The following is a 26,358-nucleotide window of genomic DNA, read 5'->3' as shown; positions in this document are numbered from 1 at the left end:
AACAGTAAATGAAGTTATACACATTTTACTTAAGTGAAATTATAATTTTTAACAATCTTCCTTCTGGTCATATTATATATGAGTTTTTGTACAGTTTCACTAGTTGCAAAATATTTTATTTAAAAATGTTATGAAACAAGCAATGCAAAGAGAAAGACCACGTGATTGCAACAAAAAGACCTGAAGTTTAAGTCCTGCTTCTGCTATGAACTGGAAATAAAAGCTGGAGCAAGTAAATAGCCACCGGACCCTCAGTTTCCCATCTACAAAGCAAGAGGGTTTTTAGCAGGCAATTTAAAATATCTCTATCAGATGTAACAAATATATATAATGTTCAAGGCTCATGTCCACTGTTCTTCCAAACTGCTAACCTGGGTTTTAGTTTTAATCATGGTGGCATGAAATATCTTAGAACTATTTCAAATAAACTAAGTTAATAATTTAATAATGTACTGAGTTCTTTACAAGGCAAAAATGGGAGGCAGGCACATGCTACATTTAGAATTTAATAGAGTTTTTAGGTTTCATAAGATAACACTTAGTTTCTGTTGTCCAAAGAAATTCTTAAATATGCTTTCTTCAAAATATAACATAGTTCTACTGGACCAACTTCTTTGTTTTGGAATAAAAGCTAGTTTAATGTTAACTAAAAAGAAAAAACCCATTTTGTTTTTGTGTATAACAAATGAGGCATATCAAAATTCGGTTAGCTGGTTTATCCTGATGTGCTCAATGAGTAACTGTTAGCTGTAGATCTTCCCTCTAAAATTGTTACTTAAGGGACTGAAATGTTGTTTTCCCAGTCCGATAAAACTTGGATAATAAGTGATAGGGTTTGGCTCTGTGTCCCCACCCAAATCTCTCTTGAATTATACTTCCATAATTCCCACATGTTGTGGGAGGAACCCAGTGGGAGATAACTGAATCATGGGGGTGGGTTCCCCATACCGTTCTCGCGGCAGTGAATAAGTCTCACAGGATCTGACAGTTTTATCAGGGATTTCTGCTTTTGTGTCTTTTTTGTTTCTTTGCCTGCCACCATCCACATGAGATGTGATTTGCTCCTCTTTGCCTTCTGCCATAATTGTGAGGCCTCCCCAGCCATGTGGAATTGTGTCTTTATCAGCAGCGTGAAAACAGACTAATACAATAAGAAAATTCAATTTGGATAATTTCTTTTCTTGGCCCTGCTTTTGACTCACCACTAAAAAATCTATAGGCTCAAGTTGGTCCACATCAGATACTCTCTCTTTTTCTTTATATTCTCTTTTTCTTTACGTGTGTGCTTTTACTTTTTCATACCCTTTGAAAAAACCATTAGTCTTCCTTATTATTGTTATAAACAAATATTAAAATTTACAGGACCACTGCACTCAATACAATATTGTATTAAACATCCATGTGAAGTAACACAAAGAAGTTGCACCTCCATGTCATACCACACACCAAAATACAAGCTATAAAGATTTAAAACCAAGTATTGAAAAAAAAAAAAAGGGAAAACATTTCTATAACCTAGAGCTTGGCGATACTTTAAAAAGTACAACAGGTTATTTAGAAACTATAAAGGAGAGAACAGACAAATCTGACTACACAAAAATACAATACTTTGTATGACTTAAGATCTCATAAAGTTAAAGGAGGGAAAAAAAAAAGATCAACAGAAGCATAAAAACAATGTGATAAAATTTAACACATTTTGATAAGCGCTCTTGGCAAACCAGGAATAAAAATTTATTCTTTTACCTGCTAAAAGTCATTGGCACCCTATACCCCTACATATAATTAATGGAGAAACTTCTGAACTATTACTTTATACATCAGGAACAAGATAAGAGTGCTATTATATATATCATTACTATTTTCAACATAATATGAAACATTCTTACCAAGCCTACATATAAGACAGTAAAATGAAATGAGGTACAATCATTGGAAGGAAAAAAAATTGAAATATATTATTATTTACAGTTATTATTATTTACATTAAAAATCTGAGAAAATAAACAATTAGAATAAATTTGTCAAGTGGCAAGATTCATGATCAATCGATAATAAGCAACACCATCCATTAATTACATAAATCAACATGTAATGCAAATGTTGAGACTACAGTGAGCCACTGCACTCTAGCCTGGATGACAGAGCCAGGCCTTGTCTCAAAAAAAAAAAAAAAAAGTGTGTAGACAAGGCCCTGACCCCAGGTCAGACACAAACTCTATGCGAAGCCACACTTGGCAAGCCTGGTCTTGGTATCTTACTCCAGGGTCTAGCTAGGTTCCAACAGGAGGAACCTGGAATTTCTCTGTACAAAGGTGGAGGTAGTGGCCTACTTTAAAAAAAAAAAATGTATTTAGGCTGGGCACGGTGGCTCATACCTGTAATCCCAGCACTTTGGGAGGCTGAAGTGGGTGGATCGCCTGAGGTCAGGAGCTTGAGAACAGCCTGGCCAACACAGTGAAATCCTGTCTCTACTAAAAATACAAAAAAAAAGTAGCTGGGTGTGGTGGTGCACACCTGTAATCCCGGCTACTTGGGAGGCTGAGGCAGGAGAATCACTTGAACCTGGGGGGTGGAGGTGGCAGTAAGCACTGCATGCTAGGAGATAAATTACCTGCTATAACTGCCCCAGGTGTGCCTGCCTACCAGACACCCCATCTTGCAAGACCACCATTAAAAGTCTCGCTTCCATTGTTCGTGTCTCCAAGTCCATTCTTTGGGTTTGGACAGGTGAATATGTATGTCTCACAAACCTGGGGGCCTGTCTGGGATCTCTGTACGTGCATGGAGTGGGACTCCAGCTGAGAGGGGAGAGGCGTCCCACCCGATTTAGGCGGCCCGCTCTGTCCGGGCGTCCTGGCTCCCCACAGAAGCCACAGACAAACCTGAGACTGTTATTCAGGAGGCAGCAGAGGTGACACAGGGAGAAAAGCAGGCACTGCAGTAACCAGGCAACCTTGTGTAGGAGCCAAGGGAGGAAAATTGGACTATAAGTACTGTCTTGGTGGTTGGGCATTTTCAGAGGTTGAGTGAGTGTGACTGAGATGTACCCTAGATTTGAAGCAAGAGCAGAGTCTCAATCCATGGTTCTGTTCTCCCATGAGGAAAATGGACAAAGAATGGACAAAGAATGGTGGGAGAATAGATGAAGTGATTCTCGGGGTGTGCAAGAAACCTCCAGTAGGGGGTGCTGAGAACACAGGGAAAAGCTCAGACACAGACTGACTGAAAATGGGCAACCGAAATTCTAGGCCTAGGGGACAAGGGAAAGAGGGAGCCAAAGAGACTCCCTCTGACATTTACCAGGATAGTCCTATGGCCTAAGTTTGGCTCTGATTAAAAATTGGGTGTGCCAAGCTTTAATTCTCTATGTGAATAATAAAACCCCAATCTCACAAGAAGAGATGGGTTATGCTCTCTGCTGGACCAAGGAATTAGCCCCCATATTCCCGATTAAAGAAGAAAAAGAGCCTAGTAAAAACCCCTCACCCGGTGAAAAGCCCTGGGACCTCCTGTCATGCATGCCCCTCCATACATCTCAAAAAACAGGGGACAGGAAAGTCAAGGGGAAGCAAGAGGGTTAGAAGAGGAAAGACCTGGATACCATGGAGGTTAAACCAACTGTTCCTCTAAATCCTTATCCAAATTTAAGAAAAGAACTAGAATACTGTAAGAGGGATATTGAGAACTTCCCTATTCCTTCCACACAGCAGGCACCTAGCATGTTCCCTCTTAGGGGAGTTCCCATGGGACAGGGAGAGACTGGCTTTGTAAATGCTCCTTTTATACTGAAATTAGGAATTTCAAGAAAAAAATGAAACCACTCCCAGAAGATCCCCTCAGTTTAGCAGACCATCTGGACCAATTCCTAGGATCCAGTTTTTATACCTGGGCTGAAATGATGTCCATCAAGAATATCCTGTCCATAGGAAAAGAAAGGGGAATGATTAGGAGAGTGGACATGACCATCTGGGAGAGGCAACACCCTCCCAGGCAAGGAGTCTCACCAGCCGAACAAAAATTTCCAAATGTTAATCCTGAATGGGACAATAATGATCCCAGGGACTGCGCCCAAATATAGGACCTTCGGGAACTGATAATTAAAGGGATCAAGGAATCCACTCGTAAGACACATTCAAGATTCAACAAGCAAAAGAGGAAACTCCCTCTGCATTCCTACATAGGCTCAGAGATCAGATGAGAAAATGCTCCAGATTAGATCTAGAGGACCCAGTAGGGCAACGTCTTTTGAAGATTAACTTTGTAATTAAGAGCTGGCCTGACATTACCAAAAAATTATAAAAGATTGATGGATGGAAAGAGAAACCAACTGAGGATTTACTGAGGCAAACTCAGAAGGTCTTGTAAGGAGAAAGGAAGAGAAGCAGAAACAAAAAGCAAAAATCATGGTTTCCACTGTGGAAGAGGTATTCAGAAAAGGGTTACATCAAGATCCCCCACTTAGGAAACAAGGGAATTATAGACTTCGACACGAAGAAAGAAGGGAAATGCAGGGAAAAGGTCCTAAGACTATGAGTGGATGTTGCAAGTGTGGAAAGACAGCACATTTTAAGAGAGGATATCCTAAATGGAAAAAAGAAAAGGTGATACCCTTCAAGACGGTTGATGAAGACTGGGGGGGGGGGAGGCAGGGCAGGAGCTCCTTCTGAGTAGGTCCCACCAGGAACCCTCAATAAAGGTGGGACCTGAGGGAAGAAGTGACATTTTGATTAATACTGGGGCAGCTCACTCCTCCCTAATTCACCAAGGGGTACTCTGTAAGGAAAAATTGACAGTATCAGGGATAAAAGGGGAGGGATTTCAGGTTCTAATATTTAAGAAAATGTTAATTACATCAGGACCAAAACAAACTGAGGGGTCACTCATATGTTCCTGAAGTAGGAACTAACCTCCTGCGTCGAGACCTGATTGTGAGATTGGGTTTAGGATTAGGAATAGAGGAAGGACAAATAAAAGTAATAATGAGCCTCCTAACAGAAGAGGAAGAAAGAAAAATTAATCCCCTTGTGAGGGTTAGGGAAGGCAACAGAGGGTTAAAAATCACACCCTTACAGATTAAACTAAAACAACCAGAAGTAGTTTGCAGAGAACAATATCCCATTTCTACTGAAGGGAGAAAAGGTCTCCAACTGGTAATAGAGGGATTGATTAATGATGGACAATTAGAACCCTGCATGTTACAATACTCCAATTCTCCCAAAGAGCCTGACGGGTTGTATAGATTGGTGCAAGACCTAAGGGCTATAAATCAAATTGTCCAGACCTACCACCCTGTGGTGCCTAACCCCTACACCCTCTTTAGTAAGATACCCTATGAACGTTAAGTGGTTCAATGTGGTGGATCCAAAAGATGCATTCTGGGCATGTCCCCTAGACTTTAGGAGTAGGGAAACTCTTTGCCTTTGCATGGGAAGATTCTATAACTAGGAGAAAACAACAGTACCCCTGGACTGTGCTGCCACAAGATTTCACGGAAGCCCCAAACGTATTTGGTCAAATCTTAGAAAAAGTCCTGGAATAATTTCAACCTTCCAGGGGAACACAGTTGTTACAATACGTAGATAATCTTTTAATTTCTGGGGAGAGGAAGGCCGAGGTATCAGAAGACACCACAAGCTTAATTTCCTAAGAGAAAGGGGATTGCAAGTCTCTAAGAATAAACTGCAGTTTGTAGAAAAAGAAGTTAAATATTTAGGACACCTGATTAGTGAAGGGACGTGAAGAATAAACCCAGAGAGAATATTGGGAATAGTGGGTCTGCTTTTGCCTAAGACAAAGAGAGAACTCCAAAAATTTTTAGATTTAACTGGCTACTATAGGTTATGAATTGATTCATATGCTCAAAAGACAAAGATTCTATATATCAAGTTACTAGAAGAACCTGATCCCCTGCATTGTCCTCAAAGGAAATTCAGGTGGTGAAAGAGCTAAAGCAGGCCCTCATTCAGCCTCGGTCCTGGCCCTCCCATCTTTAGAGAAACCATTCCATCTGTTGGTAACAGTGGATCATCCTTGGGGTTCTCACTGAAACCTGGAGAGGGAAGAGAGAATCTGTTGCTTTTGTCTCCAAGCTTCTTGATCCTGTCTCTCGGGGGCAGGCCAAATGTGTGCAAGCAGTGCTGCCACAGCCCTGCTGCTAGGAGAGTGGAAAGTTAACATTTGGTGGGGCCCTAATAGTAAGCGCCCTATACCAGGTCAGGAATATATTAAACCAAGAGCCGGGAGATAGTTTGAACAGATTCTCAGATTCTAAAATATGAAGCTATATTAGTAAGAAAAAAATTATTTGCTTGTAACCATAAATATTTGCCTAACTGCAGCCAATTTCCTATGGAAAGGAGAGGAGAACAAAGACATCAGACCAGAACTGCTTAGATATCATAGAATAATAAACTAAAGTAGGACCAAACCTTAGGAAAGCTCCACTACATGATGGGATAAGGCTGTTTGTGGATGAGTTGTGACAAGTGATAGATGGCAATGCTGTCATTGATGGTAATAAACACTCCTTATGTGAGAAAGGTAGATTACCTAATGGCTGGTCAGCCCAAATCTGTAAATCATATGGTCTTAACCAGGCCATAAAGTTCCTTAAAGCCCAAGAAGGCACTATATATACTGATTCTAAATATGCTTATGGGGTAGTATACACTTTTGACAAAATCTGGACAGAGCGAGGTCTAATAAATAGCAGGGGAAAATAACTGGTTCATGGGGGAACTGGTCAAACAGGTTTTAGAAAGCCTCCTGCTTCCAGCAGAGGTAGCCATAGTTCATGTAAATGGTCATCAGAAAGGGAACACTATAGAAGCTACAGGAAACAAGCTTGCAGATGAAGCTGCTAAGCAAGCTTCTCTGGACAAAGAAATTAGACTACATAGCCTGCTCCCAGACATCCCTCAGCTAGTATTAAGGCCCCAGTTTACCAGAGAGAAAGAGGAAGAATTAGACCGGACAGGGGTCACTCAGACTGAAGATGGCAAAAGGGTACTTCCTGAAATAAGTAAACCCCTAAGAAGAAAACTAATATCTATATTACACAAACGGAGTCGGTGGGGACCCCAGGCTTTGTGTGATACAATACTTAGAAATTATGGGTGTGTAGGGATTTATACTCTTGCTAAACAAGCATGTGGAAATTGTGTAACTTGTCAAAAGATAGACAAAAAGGTGATTAGAAAAGAGGAAGACCTCCCGGAGTAAGACCACTTCAAAGCATTCAAGTAGATTTCACAGAAATGCCCAAAGTAGGAAGACTAAAGTATTTACTAGTGATAGCAGATTACCTTTCAGGCTGGGTAGAAGCCTTTCCCCTTCCAACAGCCACTGCTGGGAATGTGGTCAAAATAATATTAAAACAGATTGTACCTAGCTTTGAACTGGTGGAAAATATTAATTCAGACAATGGGAGTCACTTTACCTCAAGGGTGTTAAGGCGAATTACGGAAGGTTTACAAATTACATGGGATTATCACACCCCTTGGCATCTCCCTTCCTCTGGAAAGGTAGAAAGAATGAATCAAACTCTCACAAAGCATATCATCAAACTCAGCTTAAAAACTAAAATACCTTGCACCAAATGTCCCCCAATAGCACTCCTTAGGATTAGAAAAGCCCCAATAAAAGACTTGGAATTGTCCCTCTATGAGTCATTATATGGGCTCCCATATTTGGGCAGAGCTACAGATCTTCTGGCTATGGAAACCAAGGATCAATTCTTAAAGACTATATACTGGCCCTATACTCCACCCTGCTGTCATCCCTTAGGTTAAAAGGACTTCTGACTCAAACTTCACCTCTTGAGTTCATGGTTCACCACTTTCAGCCTGGTGATTTGGTGCAGATTAAGACTTGGAAAGAAGACAAGCTCCACCCAAGCTGGGAAGGTCCCTATCAAGTGCTCCTGACCACTGAGACAATCATGTAAACAGCTGCATGAGGTGGACTCACTATACTCAAGTCAAGGGACTGGTAAAGGAGACCCTGGAAAGGTGGGGAAAATACCAGTGGAAAGTGCATGGGTCACCTGAGGAACCCTTAACTCTGAGAAAAATCTGAAAAGAAAACATGGACTGGCCCCAGTTCTGGAAGAGTCTTGGTTATATGGGTTAGGGGCAGACATCACAGGGAAAGACCCCCTAGGGTGATTTATTCTTAAACTCATCAAAAATTCAACCCTCCATGTGCCTGGTACTACTCCAAGCCCAGGCCTTAGTAAACACTTTAGTCTACCAAATAATGATCCTAAAAGGCTAAAAATAATTGAGGTAAAGGATGTAAAGCAAACCTCAAAAACTGAGGGTATGGGGATGCGAATGCCTGGGTTGAGTGGGTCAAATTTCTGGTACAAGCCCTGAACAAGAGTAATTACTATGCATGTGCTGCGGGAGGACCTCAGGCACAGGTGGTTCCATTTCCCCTAGGATGGAATAATGATACTGACGGAATGCGTTCCATGTTGGCTGTATACCAAGACAATGATGCATGGGGAAATGAGACTTGTAAGAGTCTGTCATTGCTCTTTCCCGCATTGCAGAGAGGGGTCAGAACCCCTCATTCTCTACAGGGAATATCAACTACTCCTCTTGCCTCTCTAGGCAGGGGGCAGAGTTCAATAAGCCCATGGGAGAACTCTCAACTTGTACCCACATCCTAAGCATCACAGGTGAGTCAGGCAATGGCAATTACTCAGCTCTCCATACACCACAGCTGATGTCTGGTGGTATTATGGGAAAAAAGGAGGATAAGTTGTTACCATCCAATTGGACTGGGACTTGTGCTTAGGCCAGTTGGCCATTCCCTTCATCCCAGTATTTCGTAAGATACCTGAAAATACACACGGCCACCAAAATCAGAGAGATTTGACATATCTTTTGATCCCAATATATATGTTAACTCTATAGGAATTCCCGGGTGGTGCCTAATGAATTTAAGGCCCAAAACCAAATAGCAGCTCCGTTTAAGTCAGCACTCTTCTGGTGGTCAACTATTAAGAATGAGGACTGGATTAACTACATACATCTATTATAATCAACAGAGATTCATCAAGTATACTCGGGACATCCTAAAAGGGGTGGCTAGCCAGTTAAATGCCACCAGCCAAATGGCCTGGGAAAACAGGCTTGCGCTAGACATGATACTAGCAGAAAAAGGGGGCATATGTGTTATGTTGGGTGGGAAATGTTGTACTTTCATTGCCAACAAAACTGCCCCAGATGGGACCATCAGAAAAGCTTTACAAGGACAAACAACTCTGGCCAAAGAACTGGCAGAAAATGCTGGAATTGACGACCCATTTATGGGCTGGCTAGAAGATTCGTTTGGAAAATGGAAAGACATGGTAGCTTCAATCCTTACATCTCTCATAATTGTGGCAGGAGTCTTAATAGCAGTGGGATTTTGTATTATCCCTTGTGTGGGGGAACTAGCACAGAGATTAAAACAGCTATTAATAAACACATGCCCATGACATAACCAGCAAAACAACCCGCTACTATTAAAAACGAAATTAAACTCACTCTCCTATGAAGGAGAAAGTAAACGACATCTAGAGCAATTCGAGGACAAAAAGGATTTAGATGAAAATGAGACCGAAGGAAGTAAACAGAAAAGAGGAGGGAATTTGTGAGAAAATGTTTTAAATGATCTATTTTCAAGGCATGATAAATCTAAATACTGGCAACTAGCCTGCGGATGTAACAAACCACACGGCTCATGCACCTAGAAGGTCACAATGAGCAAGCAGAATGTAGAGAACGGGTCAGCCCATAAAAGGGAAGAAAGTTTCATTATTGGGAAATCAAAACTTAAGTGGGGAAGGGAAGGTTATACCCTTATTAGGGGGATAATGAAACTTAGACAATGTCCGGGAAGATTGTAACCCCATAATACTTGACCAATAAATTAACTGCTGTAACTGCCCTGGGTGTGCCTGCCTACCATACACCCGATCTTGCAAGACCACCATTAAGTCTCGCTTTTGCTGTTCTTTGTGTCTCCAAGTGAATTCTTCGGATTCAGACAGGTGAATGTGTTTCTCACATTAAGGAACATGGTAAAAGGGGCTTTGCAGATTTAGCTAAGGTTATGGAGCTTAATATAAGGATATTATTCTGAATTATCCAGTAGCGCATAATCACATCAACTCTTAAAAGCAAAGAGCTTTCTTTAGCTGGAATCAGGGAGATCAGAAGTGTGAGGGGAAACATGCCCTGCTGTTGCTGGAGGGGGCCACACGGACAGTATGAGAAGGAGTGTGGGCAGCCTCCAAGTGTAAACACTGGCTCCCGACTGCCAGCTGGCAAGGAAACAAGGACCTACATTCTACAACAGAAAGGAACTGAATTTAGCTGACAATTCAAATGACTTTGGAAGCAAGTTTCTCCCCAGGGCCTTCAGTAAGGAATGCAGTCCCACTGATGCCTTGATTTTGGCTCTGTGAGAAACTAAGCAGAGCACCCAGCTGAGCCCCCTTGAACTCCTGGCCTAGAGAACTATGAGGTAATAAATGTGTGTTATTTTAAGCGGCTAAATTTGTGGTAATTTGTTGTGGCAGCAATAGAAAACTAATCTAGTTACGTATGATATAACCTTATAAAAAATGTAAAGCCCAACAAATTATAGCTGACCTAATATATGGCTCAAGGTATGTAAAACATCTTGATTACAAGTATCCAAAGTATGTCAAGAACAAATTTCAAATTTCATTTCTTCATGAAAATCTCAATGTAATTTTTAATAAAGAAATTTTTAATAAACTTGGGTATAGGAAAAAAATGCTTCTTTTGTCTAGAATATCTAAGAGAATATCATGCTTTATCACATTAAGAAAATGTAGCCTTTTAAAAGGATTTAAATATAATGTTCATATTTAGAAACTACATTACACTACTTACTATTATAGTATTCTTAACAGTAATTTCCCTTGGAAAAAATTTGCTGAGATTTCAAATGGAATGATAGATTGGAATGGATGAGTGGAATAAATCAGATCTTTTAAGCTTTCTGTATCTGAAGCACCTATCAAGAGTCAGCTATCTAGCTGTCAGAGTTCTGCCTAAAATCTGTTTTTCAAGTTGCTACTCTCGAAACTAAGCTACTATAATGTATGAAACATACTTTTTAAATTACTAATGCTATTTGTAAGTTTGTCATTTGATAATATATCTCCATATTTATAAATTAAAATTAATTTCAAGAGCAAATTAAGGTAATGTATTAGTTTCCTGGGGCTTCTGTAAGAAAATACCACAAACTGGGTGGCTTAAAACAACATAAATTTATTTTCTCACAGTTCTGGAGGCCAGAAGTACAAAATTAAGATCTCAGTACAGCCTTGCTCTCTCCAAGGACTCCAGAGAAGAGTCCTTTCTTGCTTCACCCTAGCTTCTGCTGACTGCTGGCAGTCCTTGGCATTCCTTGGTTTGTAGCTGCACTGCTTCAATCCCTGCCTTTGTCTTTGCCTGGGCTTTTCCCCTGTGTCTTCTCCTCTTATAAGGACATCAGCTACTGAGTTTAGGGCCCACCCTAATCCAGTATGGCTTCGTTTTAACTTCATTTCATCTGCAAAGACCCTATTTCCAAATAAGGTCACATTCACAGATACTAGGATTAGGATTTAAACAATATTTTAGAAGAAAATTCAACCCACTAAAGGGACATGTTTTAATGTGTGGCATTTAGAGACCCTAAGACCAATCCTTTCTCTTCCTCCGCAAATTCCTATGTAATTTGAAGACAAGGATGAAGTCCTTTATGAAAACCCACTTCCACATAATGAATAGTAAATATATTTTTTATTCCTTATGACTTTCTTAACAGTTTCTTTTCTCTAGTTTACTTTAAGAATCTGGTTTATTATACATATAACATGTAAAATATGTGTTAATTGACTGTGATCGGTAAGGCTTCTAGTTAATAGCAGGCTATTAGTGATTAAGTTTTAGGGGAGTCAAAAGTTACACACAAATTTTCAAATGCATGGGGGTTGACATGCCTCACCTCTGTGTTGTTCGAGGGTTAACTATAATCATTTTTGAATCTAAGGACTCAAGTTATTCAAACTGAGAGCCATGTAGTTCCTGAAATCCACCAACACCCCTACCTGAGTCCCAGTCTATCAGTCCCTCCTACACTCTCTTTCTTACCTATGCAGCATGGAATATCTAAAGTCTTTTCATGAGTACCCTAAATTCTCCAGTATCATACCTGGGGGGGAAAGTAGATAGTTGCCCTTGGTATACACTAGGATTGGTCCCAGGACCTCGTGGATCCCAAAATCATTTGATGCTCAAGTTTCTTATATAAAATGGTGGATACAGCATTTGCATATAACCTACACACATCCTCCCATATACTTTAAATCATCTCTAGATTAATTTTATGACTAATACAATATAAATAGTTGTTATATTATTTAATTTATATTATTTTTCATTGTTTTTATTTTTTTCAAAAATTTTCAATCTCTAGTTGGCTGAATCTGAGGATGTGGATATAAGTAGGGCTGGTTGTAATAGGGAGGAAAGATGATAATTTGAGAAGTCGTGCTTTAATTTCCTTGAAGTAGAAAACTGAGAGTAAGGCAGGTTGAAAGGGAGTGACAAGGGATATAAGAAGACTTGAGGTTTAGATAATAAGTTAATGAGAAAACCGACAAGGAAGATTGATAGGCAGTTCTGAGAAACTGGTTGAGATTTGAGACCATGAATTTATAGGGACACCAATTTGCATAATGAGTGATTTTTCATTTTTTCCTGTAGCAATTATCAACTCAAATATAGAAGCTCTTTGGTTATTTCATTATAAATGCTTTATTTAGGCTATTTAATCCACTTTAATAGTTTTAACTATCATCTATAAATAGATGACTACACCAAGATCCAGATTCTGAAACTCAGCTGTGAATTAGACATTTCCTGGATGTGCTACAGACAGCATCATTCAACATGTCACAAAGAGAACTCATCAACACAACACAAGGGTCATTCTAATCCTTATGATGCTTCAGAAAGAAAGCGGGGCCAGAAGCAAAAACAAGAGATGATATCACTGAACATGGTGAAGAACCTCCAAAACTTTGCTCTTCCATAAAAGCAACAAAAACCTGGGGAAAAAAAAATGTCAAAAGCAACCATTTCAGATTCTGGCAATTAATCAAGGCTTGCAGCAATCCACGGAAGTGTTTATTCAAGAAAAATGGCTGAATTTCTGTAAGAACAGCAAGATTTGTGGTATTTTAACTTACTAGTCTCATTTTCCACTCCCGAGCGCTGTGGCAGCCTTGAAAAGTAACAGCCAGAATTCTTGGCAACGTCTGGCAGCCACCAGAGGGAGTGGAACACAGTTGAGGCTCTTTCAAAGCCTAATTCCCAATTAATCATTCCCTGAAGACTCCACTTATAAAACTGTCATATTTAATCTGAGTCTGTGAGGTAGCCCTATGTGAAATGCCTTCTCCCAGAAGTAAGGCAGGGCATGTGTTTGTCTAAAACAATTAGAAGCAAGTATTTTAACTTCATGGATGCCCAAAACAGGGGATGTTATTTGGGACAAACAACAGACTAACCAAAAGGCTTTAAAGGAAAAGCTAGCTGAGAGCCAAGACATTCAGAAGAGCTTTAAAAACCTCTGACATATACATGGGAATCCAGAAGGTCACACATACGTTTAGGGCTGTGAGCCTGCTCAGAATAGCCTGAGAAGGCCCTAACTAATCTGTGCCTAATCCTGAGGCTCTAGGTAAGCAGAAAGTGAAGGCTAAGGCAGAGATGTCAAATGACTGGCTGAGTGTTGAAGGCAAGCTGCAACATGCACAAAGAACCTTTCAGCACAGGCTGAAAGACTCATTGGTTCCAAGGTGTTTAAAGAAAGAGTATTTGAAAAATAGGTAAAAACTTCCCCAATTTGATTAAAAAAAAAAATTGCATATCCAAGAAGCTCAATGAACTCAAGTAGGTTAAATGCAGAAAGTCACATGGAGTCACATTATCATCAAACTGCTGAAAGACAAAGACAAAGAGAAAATCTAGAAAGCAGCAAGAGTAACTACATTTAGAGCCTTGGAAGACAATTAGCCTCTTGAGCCTTCAGTTTACTTATTTATGAAATGATGGGGTTGCACAAAATAATTTTCAGGAGTCCCTCTGGCTCTAAATCCTATTATCCTTGGCAGAGTTAACAGAAGTGTTTGCCTGATACTGAGGCATGCACATGAGGCTTAACAGAAAACTGTTTTGAATTCTTAAAATATAAAATAGTAAATCTCTCTCCCTTTTTACATTGCAGTCTCTCAAAATGAGTTTGTTTCCACTTTTTAACATTTATGTTTTAATTTATATACAGTAAAATTCATTTTTTTGGTATAGAATTCTATGAGTTTTGACAAATGCATTCAGTCACATAATCGCCACCAAAATAAAAACACAGAAGAGTTGCTATCACTTCCAAAAATTCCTTTGTAGTGTCTCTTTGTAGTTGAACTCTCCCTCCTCCTTGCTATGCCCTAGAAAACACAAATCTGTTCTCTGTCCTTATAGTTTTGATTTTTTCAGAATATCATATAAGTGATATCATATATTATGCAGTCTTTTGATTCTGAGATCTTTCACTTAGCATAATGCATCTGAGTTTCATCCATGTGGCTGTTTATTAATAATTCATTCCTTTATGTTGGGAAGCACTCCAATATATGGGTATTTTTATCCATTCACCAGTTGAAGGACATTTGGGTTACTTCCAATTTTGAGTAATAAATAAATAAATCTGCTACACACACACATGCACACTCATAGCTTTTTTGTGTGAACACAGTTCTTAGTTCTCTTGGGTAAATACTCAGGATTAGATTTGCTAAATCATATGGTAATTGTACGTTTATAAGAAAATGCCAAACTGGTTTCCAAAGGCAGTGTGTCATTTTGCATTACCACCAGCAATATTTGAGAATTCCAATTGCTCTGCATCCTCACCAGTACTTGCAGTTACTATGTTCTCATGGTTCTTGCTTTGATTTTAGCCATTCTAATAAGTGTACAGTAATATTTCATTGTGGTTTTATTTTCCATTTCCTTGATAATATATGTCAGATATCTTTTCATGTGCTTTTCTGTCACATATATATGTTCTTTGGTGAAGTGTCAAATTCTTTGCTCATTAAAAAAAACAAAACAAAACAAAACAAAAACGTTAAGTTTGTTCACACTGAGTTTAAAACTTAAGGTGTTCAGCATAAAAGTACTTTGTCGGATATGTGATTTTCAAATACTTTCTCCCAGTCTGTATCTTGTGTTTTCATTCTCTTAACAGGATCCACCACAGAGCAAAAGTTTTAAGTTTTCATCAAGTCCCATTTACTGATTTTTCTTTTATGGATTATGCTTTTGGGGTTGTGTTAAAGCACTCGTAGCCTATCTCAAGGTTGCAAAGATTTTGTCCTATATTTTATTCAAAAAGCTTTGTTGTTTTAGGGTTTGGATTTAAGTCTCTGAATCATTTGGAGTTAGTTTTTGTAAAAGACTTGAGAAACATAGGTCAAAGGTTTTGCATATGGCTAACTCTTCCATACCATTTACTGAAAAGACTAGTTTTTCTCTACTGAATTGTTTTTGCATCCTGTGTGTGCAGGGGAATTTCTGGACTCTATATTCTGTCTTATTTATCTATGTGTCCTTCAAAACCACACAGCGTTGATTAGTGTAACTTTACAGGAATACCTAAAATTATGCAGTGTAAATCAGCCAATTATGCTATTTTTGAAATTGTTTTGGCTATTCCAATTGCTCTGCCTTCATATAATTTTAGAATCAGTTTGTTACCTACAAAAATGCTGCTGGAATTACGAGAAGGATTATACTGAATCTGTAGATATGTTTGGAGAGAAATTACATGGAAACAACATTGGGCCATCCAATCCTTGAACGCAATGGGTATCTCTGCATTAACGTAGTTCTTCATTACATTCTTTCATCAATGTTTTAGTTTTAGCTTACATATCTTGCATATATTTTGTTAGATTTATGGCAAAATGTTTTCACTGTTTTCATCATATTACAAATGGCACTGTTTTTATATACTACTTATATCCAGTTGTTCACTGCTAGTATGTAGAAATACAATTCACTGTTGTACATTTATCTTGTATCTGGCAACCTTGCCAAACTCACTCACTAGTTCAAAAAGCTTTTTGGTAGGCACCACAGATTTGTTATACAGACGACCTGGTGTTTGCAGATAAAGATAGTTTTATTTCTTGCATTAGAATCTGTATGTCTTTTATGACATTTTCCTGCTTTCCTGCACTGGGTAGAAATTCCAGTACGACGGTGAATAAGAATGATAAAATCAGATGTCTTTACCTTGTTCCTGATTCTACAGGGAAGCAATAGGTCCTTCATCATTAAGTATAACATTAACTGTAGATTTTAGCAAATGCCCTTTACCTGGTTAATGATGTTTCCTTCAACTCTTAGTTTGCTGAGAATTTTTACAGAAATATATGCAGAATTTTGCCAAATATTGTGTGTTTGCTGTCATGTGGTTTTTTTTCTTCTTTTGTCATTATTAGTGAATTACATTGACTTTTTCAAATATTCAAACAGCTTTTCATTCTTGGAATAAACCATACTACATAACAATGCATTATCCTTTTTATATATTGCTGGATTTGCTAATATTTTGTTAAGAATTTTGACAACTATACTTATGATATTGGTCTAAGTTTTCTTTTCTTTGGTATCATGATAATGTGAGCCTCATAGAATAAGCTAAGAAGTGTTCCTTATTTCTGAAAGAGATTGTAGAATTTGGTATTATTTATTCCTTAAATGGTAGAATTTGTCAATGAAACCATATGGGCCCAGAGTTTTCTTTCTCAAAAGTTTAAAATTACAAACCTGATTTCTTTAACAGATATAGGAGCATTCATGGTATCTATTTCTTCTTGAGCCAGTGTTGGTAGCTTGTATCTTTCAAGGAGTTATTCCATTTTATCTAAGTTCTCAAATTTAGGTTGTAGAGTTATGCATAGCATTCTTTTTATTTCTACTCTTTATTATTTCTCAACTTCTTGTTTTGAATTTAATTGGCTCTTCATTTTCTAGTTTCCTAAGGTGGAAGTTTAGATTATTGACAGAAGACCTTTACTTTTTACCCATAAAAGCATTTAATGCTATGAATTTCCTCTAAGCACTGCTTTACCTGCATCCCACAAATTTTATGGTGTATTTTCATTTAATTGGAAATATTTTCTAATTTCCCTTGAAACATTTTCTTGGCCCATGTGTTGTTTTATTTCTAGATATTTAGGGATTTCCTAGATATTTTTGTTATTTGATTTCTAGCTTAATGATCTAAGAACATACTTTGTATGATTTTTTTTTTTTCCAGATGGTATCTCACTCTGTCATCCAGGCTGGAGTGCAATGGCGCAATCTTAGCTCACTGTAACTTCCACCTCCAGGGATCAAGCAGTTCTCCTGTCCCAGCCTTCCAATTAGGTGGGACTACAGACGCATGCCACCATGTCTGGCTAATTTTTGTATTTTTAGTAGAGATGGGGTTTTACCATGTTGGCCAGGCTAGTCTCAAACTCCTGACCTCAGGTGATCCACCTGCCTTGGCCTCCCAAAGTGCTGGGATTACAGGCATGAGCCACCATGCCAGTCTGATTTTTATTCTTTTAAATTTGTTAAGGAGTGTTTCATGGTCCAGAATATGGTCTACCTCTGTGAATGTTCCATGTGCTCTTGAATAAAATACATATTCTGCTGGGATATTCTTTAAAGTGGAGTGTTATCCAGATACTCTCTTTATCCAGAGTATATAGTTGGATCCTTTTTAAAAATGTCATTTGACAATATCTCCCTTTAGATTAGTATAATTTATACTACTTGCAATTAGTGTAATGATTGATTTGATTAGATTGTAAGTCTATCATTTTATCACCTGTTTTCAAATTGTCTGTTTTTCATGCTTCTGTTTTCCCTTTTCTCCATTTTTTTTTTCCAGATTACACTCAAGTACCCCTTACCTGAAATGCTTGGGCCTATAAGTGTTTCAGATTTTTGATGTTTTTTTTTTCAGATATTTGAATATTTGCAGAATACATACTGACTAAGCATCCTAAATTAAAAAACAAAACACTCCAATGACAATTTCTTTTGAGCGTCATGCTGGTGCTGAAAAAGTTTCAGATTTTGGAGCATTGTGAATTAGAGATTCTCAACCTGTATTTGAATGTTGTTTAGTATTCTCATTTAATTTACAAAATTGTTAAAGTCTATAATAACTTATCAGTCCTATATACAGGAGATATTTAGGTGAGTATCTCCTCCCCACCCTCTCTGCAGTGGTTGGTATACAATATACATCTAACTTTTCAAAATATACATAACAACTTCTTTATTTTCAGAGTACACAAAGCAGCTTTTCAACTACTGGCTTCCTTACCCTCCCTTTCTGTTATATTGGCCATATGTATTACATCAACATACAATGACAATCTACCAATTTTTTTTTTTTTACTGTAAATAGACATATGTTAAAGAATTTCAGCAGAAAAAAAACAGTCTGCTCTATTTACCCAGGTATTTAGCATTTATTTTGGCAAATGGCTGAGAAAACAGAGAAGACTATTTATTTTTATGTTTTGCCCTTCCTTCATTATTTAATTTCAAATTTCTCTCTGGTATAATTTATTTTTACCTTGAAGAACTTCCTTGGCATTTCTTTGGGGTAGATCCGATAGCAGCAAATTCTCTTAGTTTTCCTTTGAAAGTTTACTTTGCTCTTGTTACTATACTGTTCCGAGGATATTTTCCGTGGACATAAAATGGTGAGTTGATAGTTCTTTTTTTCCTCTGTCCTCCACAGTTTCTAAGAAGAAATCTGCCATAATTTGAATTTTTGTTCCCCTGTATATAATGTGTCACTCTATTCTGGCTTCTTTAAAGATTTTTTCTTTATCTTTGATTTATAGCAGATTGATTACAATATATGATATGATATAGTTTTCTTTCAGTTTCTGTTTGGGATTCAATGAACTTCTTGAATCTATAATTTATACCTAACATGGGAAGTCCCAGGCATTATTTCTTCACATTTTGTCTTACAGCAGTATTTTTCCTCTCCTTCTGGGAGCCCAATGACACAAATTTTAGACCTTTTATTATTGTCCCACAGATCCATGCAATCCAGTTTTTTTCTGACCCCCCCAATCTTCCTTTTAGTTCTTCAGACTTTATAACTTCCAGTGGTCTATCTTCAATCTCACTGACTCTTTCCTCTATTATCTCCACTTAGCTACTGAGCATCTGATAAACTTATTTTTAATACTGTATTTTTCTAGTTCTAAAATTTCTATTTAGTTCTTTTTTTATAGATTTTATAGCAGATTTCTCTGCTAAAAACATCTGCCTTTCCATTCATTTCAGTCACACTTATCTTTAGTCCAAGGATCATGGTTATAAGAGCCACTTTAAAGGTGTTATCTGATAATTCCGAAATCTAGATCATCTTAACATCTGTTATCTTCTCTCTTAATAAAAAGTCAGCTTTACGTGGCTTATAGTATGTTGAGTAATTTTGGATTGTATCCTGGACATTTTGGACATTATATTGTAGAGATTTTAGGTCCTGTTAAAAATCCTCCGGAGAATGTTTTCGTTTTAGCAGGCACTCAACCTATTTAGGTTCAGACTAAAAGTTCCATCTTGCCCTCTTTGAGCAGCAGTTCCAACATTAATTCACTTTTCAAAGGCTTTGTTATGCTTTTTGTCTGTGCTCAGCACATGCTGGGAATTGGATGGTGGTTTTTAAGATGTTCAGTTCTTGAGGCCTTGGCTGTGGTTCTTTGTGTCTGTGCTGTGCACACAATGCTCAAGGTTGAGTCCAGCGCAAGGTTGAACCCAGGACTTCTTTTGATCCACACATAGAATTAGGGAGCATCTTTTATATCGCTCTCAAAATTTCCCCTATGCCTTTCCAACCTGCAGTTGTCTCTCTTTCTAGTTCTTCCGACTAGAAAAGCCAAGTTACTGGGGGCTCCCATAATGTTCTGCACTTATACCACGACTGGGATCACATTTAGAGTAGAAGTGGCAAGACAGAAAAATGGTGTTGATTTCCCTCAGATTTGTTGAAAAACAGTCTCTATCTTCTAGTTCCTCTAGCCAGAGATATGGGTATTTTCTAAAGTTTTTTTGGTGCCTATGCTGCTACTATTTCAGTGTAATCTGCAAATGGAACTGGTTTTGGAGCACAAAGGCCCCTTTTCTTGCTTTTCTGGCTAGATACAAGAGGTTTCTCTTAGATTGTTTGCTACCTGTACCTCCTATGCAGTGCCCACAGGGTCAAACCTGGGAGACAAAGGAGGGAAAAAGATCTCAATGAAATGAACACATATGATACATGTTATTCAAATTCAAGTTTTGAATTCATTTTTCAATTGCCTGCTATAGTTTGCTTTTCACTGTCCTCATTTAGATACTTAAGAAAGCAAATAAGTAAACTTGTCCAGAGTTTTTGGTGTAGTAAACGGAACACACAAGTTGTAGATAACTTGGTCCATTTTGGCCGACAGTAGACTCAAAGGGCAACAGGTTTGACTGTTTCACATACTAATTAGAACATTTATATAAGAAAATTCTGGGGATGGGCACTGTGGCTCACACCTATAATCCCAGTACTTTGAGAGGCTGAGGTGGGAGGATTACTTGAGGCTAGGAGTTTAAGACCAGCCTGGCCAACATAGCAAAACCCCATCTTTACCAAAAAAAAAAAAAAAAAAAAAAAAAAAAAAATTAGCTGGGTGTAGTGGTGTGGGCCTGTAAGTCCCAGCTACTCAGGAGGCTGAGGTGGGAGGATTGCTTGAGCCCAGGAGGTCAAGGCTGAAGTGAGCTATGATCACATCACTGCGTTCTGGCCTGGCTGACAGAGTGATATGGTCTCAGCAGCAACAAAAACAACAAAATTCTGGGAGAAAACATCAATGCAATTGATGGAGTTTTCTGTTTCATCTGTTTTGATCAAATATTCCTTATTTTGTTAAAAAAAATGGAAGTTTCATTCCCAAATGAATTTTACAGAATCTGTTTCATTTCCACTTAAGTTTATAATTATTGATACAATTATAAATACATTTAACTTTACATAAAATTGTATCCTGGCTAAAACTCTCAGTCATCATACAGAACCTTTATTGAGGTGCACAAGATTTTTTAGGGACTCTTCTGAAAAAGATTTTTTCTTAGCTGGTGAAAAAGAATTTGAGGTATGGTTAAAGATGTAACCTCCCTATATAACACTAGTTACTAAAAATCATTCCTAGATTGCCTTACTGCTAAGCGGACTATGAATGGCAAACAAAACAGTCCAGTAAGTAGGCAAAGTATCTACAATAAAATATTCAAAAGGACACGATATTAACACATGTAACATAAAGTGTGCATATTTATATGACATCTTATTAGAGACATTATCCATTAGTTATACCATTATAGTATTTCCAAGTTAAGGTAGTTTTTTTTTTTTAAGAGACAGGATCTCGTTATATTGCCCAGACTGGAGTGCAGCGGCTATTCATGGGATCACAGGCACTATAACCTCGAACTCCTAGCATGAGCAGTTCTCCCGCCTCAGCCTCCTGAGTAGCTGGGGCTATAGGTGTGCACCACTGCACCTAGATAAATGTAACCCTTTAAAGTTTAAGACAGCAGCACGATTACATCTGTTTATTTATTCTCCCCACTGAGACACCCATTAAAATAACAGCAAAGGCATAAAAGGGTTAAATCTACAATAACCAAAAAAAAAAAAAAAAAAAAAAAAGGAAAAGAAGTCCATCAACAAAAGAATGATTGTATCAAATGTCTGCAAACTAGAATAGAAATTATCAAGGAAGAGAATATGTTCTAGAAGAGTCAATGTGTCTTCTGCTGGGTGGGAGACATGGAACATAAAACAGAAAATTAAAGTCCGTACATAGACTATAACTACTATCAAAAAATTGGAGCTGCACAGCATATTATTGTATTTTGGTAATTAGGCAACTTCCAGTGTAACACAGTGTCCCACCCAGTTGTCTAAAATAAAAGCCACTAGCTCGGCAGAGGCAGTGGTTTACACCTATAACCCCAACACTGTGGGAGGCTGAGGAGGATGGATTGCTTGAGCTCAGTAGTTCAAGACCAGCCTGGGCAACACTGAGAAAATATGTCTCTGCAAAAATTATGAAAATCAGCCAGGTGTGGTGGTGTGCACCTGCGGTCCCAACTACTCAGAAGGCTGAGGTGTGAGGATCACCTGAGCCTGGGAGGTGGAGGAGGTTGCAGTGAGCTGTGATGGTGCCAGAGCCTGGGTGACAGAGAGAGACTCTGTCTCAAAAATACTAGCTCATAGAGTTTTCAAAATCTTTCACTTAAGGTTTCATCAAATCACCACCACCACCACTATCATCATCAACTTGAACAAAAACCAAGAATCACTAGACAATTCAGGAACGCCTACAACACTGGAAAAAGCAAGATACAGACAAATCATCCTGGAAGAAACATAAAGTTCTAGATTAAAAACTCAGATAATTTCAGTAAGTACCTGCATTCATACAGTAAGAACAAGATACAGTAAAACAAAACAAAACAAAACCCACCAACAATGATGGAATGCTCTACTGGAAATCAAAATGCAATTCAATAGAAATATCTGAAGGTAAAGTTAAGAAATTTCATGGAAAATAAAATGGTAAAGAGTCAAAATATGTAAGAGAAAAGTTGTAAGACCAAAAAAAAATCAACCTAGAGATTCCAAAATATGTCTACTAAGAGCCGAGAGAGACAGACAGAGAGACAGAGAGACAGAGAGAGAGACAGAGAGAGAGAAAGGTGGCCCAGAGTACAACTCATTAGCACAACAAATAAAAACCTATTCTTAAGGTACATCATTACGAAATTAGCAGACCACCACAGATTATAAGGTGCCCTTAGAGTTAAAAACAAAACAGGGGCACTTCAAGAAGACACAGGAAATAATGTGAAAGACCTTCCAATGGCCAAAGGTGAAACAATTTGAGCAAGAAAATGATAGTATTGAATTGTAACCCAAAGAACAAAAGAAATACTCATGAGACCATACCAATGTAAATAAATGATTGCATAAATAAATAATTGGAGAAGAAAGTATAAGTGGTACAAAGAACAAGGAAAATTGAAAATGACCTTTAAAACATCACAGTAATAACTGTTGCAGGCAAGATCCACTGAGGCATGCTAAAAGTGAAGCTTTAGTATTTTATTTGTAAAAAAGCCCCCCAAACTCCTCTAAAATAGTAATTATTGTGGTGGTTTTAACATATGTCCACAAATTCTTCGCTACTTCTCCCTTCAGAAGGTGAAGCTTAATTCTGTTCCCCTTGAATGTGGACTGAATTTAGTGACTTGCTTCTAACAAACAATATGGAAAGAGAGAAACCGTAACTTTACAGTGAAGAAATGTGGCACACTCTACATTAACCAATGCATCAGGGTTAACATCACCAATAATGAGATAGTCACATTACATACCTCCTCTTATATGATGTGATGAGGAAGACACTAATGTGTTATTCTTCTCATGACAATTCACAACCTTAGTCTAATCATTAGAAAACATTAGACAAACCCAAATTGAGAGTCATTCTAAAAATACAGAACCTACTAACTTTCAAATGTGTCCAGGTGATAAAAGACAAGGACTAGGAAAAGTCACGGATTGCAGGAGACTAAGGAAACATGACAAATAAATGCAGCGTGTTATTCCAGACTGAATCCTGGAAAATAAAAGGTATATTGGTGGAAAGTGTAATTAATAGTATTGTAACAATGTTAATTTCTTAATTTTCATAAGGTACTGTGGTTATACAAGAAGTTTACATTAAGGGAAACTTGGTGAATGATATGAGAACTCTATGCTACCTTTGCAACTCTTCTCTAAGTGTAAAATTATTTCAAAATAAAAATAAAGTTGCAGGGGAGAAATCAGGTCACCTACAGGAAAAAAAAAATAACAAACCTCTTGTTGATAAAACATATGAAAGAAAACAATAGAGCTGTGACAATGTTTTAAGAGAATATAATTTTCAATCTAGACTACTGTATTAGTCAAACAACCAAATTAAGCAGAAAGACAAAATAAAGAATTCTTTAGACAAATTTACTTCCCCATACTTTTTGTATTTCAGCACTTCAGCATGTTTTCCAGCAATGAAGAGAGTAGACTAAGAAAAATGAAAACATGAGATCTTGAGAACCAATATGAGATCCAAATGAACAGAGAAGAAAAATCTCAAGATAATACCCGTGCAACAGGTCTACAGAAGAAACTGTTCATTTTCATTAGAAAGATGGAAGGTTCCAGAAAAAAGGAAAAGGAAAATGTGAATGGAATCCACATTGTTCTTAAAAACTTGAAATAACTAAAGATTATTTCAGGTAAAGTTAAACAATACAAGAAAAAAAAAAGACATAGTCTAACTCTATTGGAAACAGAGTGGTGAGTTAAGAGAGAATGTCTGTCTGGCCTGCACACAGTTTTTCAAAGGAATCTTAATGTCTTCAGATGGTGCAAAGTGAAGTAAATCTTCAATTCTAAATGAAAGAACTCAATAGATAGTATCAAATATTGATAGACCAATAAATAACAGCATATAAGTATATGATTTAGATACATGGCAGTCATCCTAGAAAGAACAAAAAAGCAAAAAATAGTTAAAATAGTTAGGTATGATTTTCTCTGGAAAGCAGGACAGGGGTGGGGCAAACAGCCTCCTTACTACAGTAAGCTCTTCTGTGATTTTTAAATACCATACGCATGTATTGTTTTGAAAACCTTTTAAAATTTTTTAAACAGCAAACAGATCACTATTTTCAGCAGTGAATACAAATAACTCCATTCATTCATAGCCAAGTCAGTAAGTTTCTATTTATAGTAGTGGTTAGACATCAAATAAAGCATAGTTCTTGCTATGAACGGTTAAGGCTTTTAACTTAACATATTAAATGCTTAATCAATATTTCAAAATATATTTTTCATATTCTTTTAGACAAATTTAACAAACACTTAGGAGTTACTGTGTTAAATCTTTAAAAGTAACAATGTTTAGTGACATTAAACTTAATATTTTTTAGTGTCAACCTGTTTTAATTAAACAATTTTATGTATATTTAAGATGTCTGAACCACTGAAAGTAAGCTTAAAGTATATTCGATTATGAATTGTCAATCCAGTAGATGATAACAATGGTGTGAATCTTTTTTTTTTTAAAGATATGCCCCAAATCATAACATGTGGTTTTGAAGTATATGTATATATAAATTACTGAATAAATTTGTTTTGTGTATCTGCAAGTGTGTGGATGTGTAAGAGAGAGGGACTTTACCAATTCATCATTTCTCAGACAAAATGATGCAATCATTTTGTAAGGTTCCAAATCAAACAAAGCAGCAAATTTTCTTAGCTTTCCTAATTTATCCCACTGCTAATCTGGGGTGGAAACACTACATCCTTTCATACAGACATAAATAGTAGAGTATTTTTCTAAAACAGACGTCAACAATTGGTATGGGATTAACTTTTAATCAATCATATTTGAAAACGTCAATGGTGTGGTACAGTACTATACAGAAAGAATTCAAATTATCTTTTTTAAAATTAAAATTCATAGCTTTACTATAATGCTAACTTTTTCAGGGATTGCGACGCTACACTAACACAGGGTGAGCATCCCTAATACAAAAATCTAAAATCCAAATTGCTCCAAAATCTGAAACTTTTTGAGTGTTGACATGATTCCACAAGTAGAAAATTCCACACATAAGTACTTAATACAATCTTTGTTTCACACATAAAATTATTAAAAATATTGTATAAGATCACCTTCAGTCTATATGTATAAGGTACATATGAAACACAAATGAATCCCCAAAGTATTGCATTGTGTACACGCAAAATCTGAAAAAATCCGAAACCCAAACATTTCTAGTCCCAAGCATTTCAGATAAGGGGTACTCAATCTGTACTCATTTGTATTACTACTTTATGTGTATATCAAATTAACTTTATATTTACCATTTTTAATAGATTTCATAATTTTTCTTTTCTAATACTACTTTCTAATCTTAAAATGCAGCTAATTTCTATGCCAGTGTTGCTGTTAGAACAGAATGAAATCATATATTCAAAATATCTGACTATAATATAGCAGCTAATTTAGAAATGTCAGTTTTATTCCTCCTTTTGTGCCACATGTATCTTGGTACAGGTTTAAAGTATAATTCAATAATTTATTGAAATTAATTTATTCAATAA

At 37.3% G+C, this 26,358-nt stretch overlaps 1 protein-coding gene across 1 annotated transcript in view; it reads right to left on the bottom strand.

Annotated features, from left to right (window-relative positions):
- Positions 1–26,358, bottom strand: part of SP4 (Sp4 transcription factor) — an 87,742-nt gene that overhangs the window by 7,711 nt on the left and 53,673 nt on the right. The window lies entirely within an intron of this gene.

This window comes from Macaca thibetana, chromosome 3, assembly GCF_024542745.1.
Source record: "Macaca thibetana thibetana isolate TM-01 chromosome 3, ASM2454274v1, whole genome shotgun sequence".
Lineage (NCBI taxonomy): Eukaryota > Metazoa > Chordata > Mammalia > Primates > Cercopithecidae > Macaca > Macaca thibetana.
Note: the sequence above shows the minus strand (reverse complement) of the source record. Positions and strands in the feature narration are given on the sequence as shown.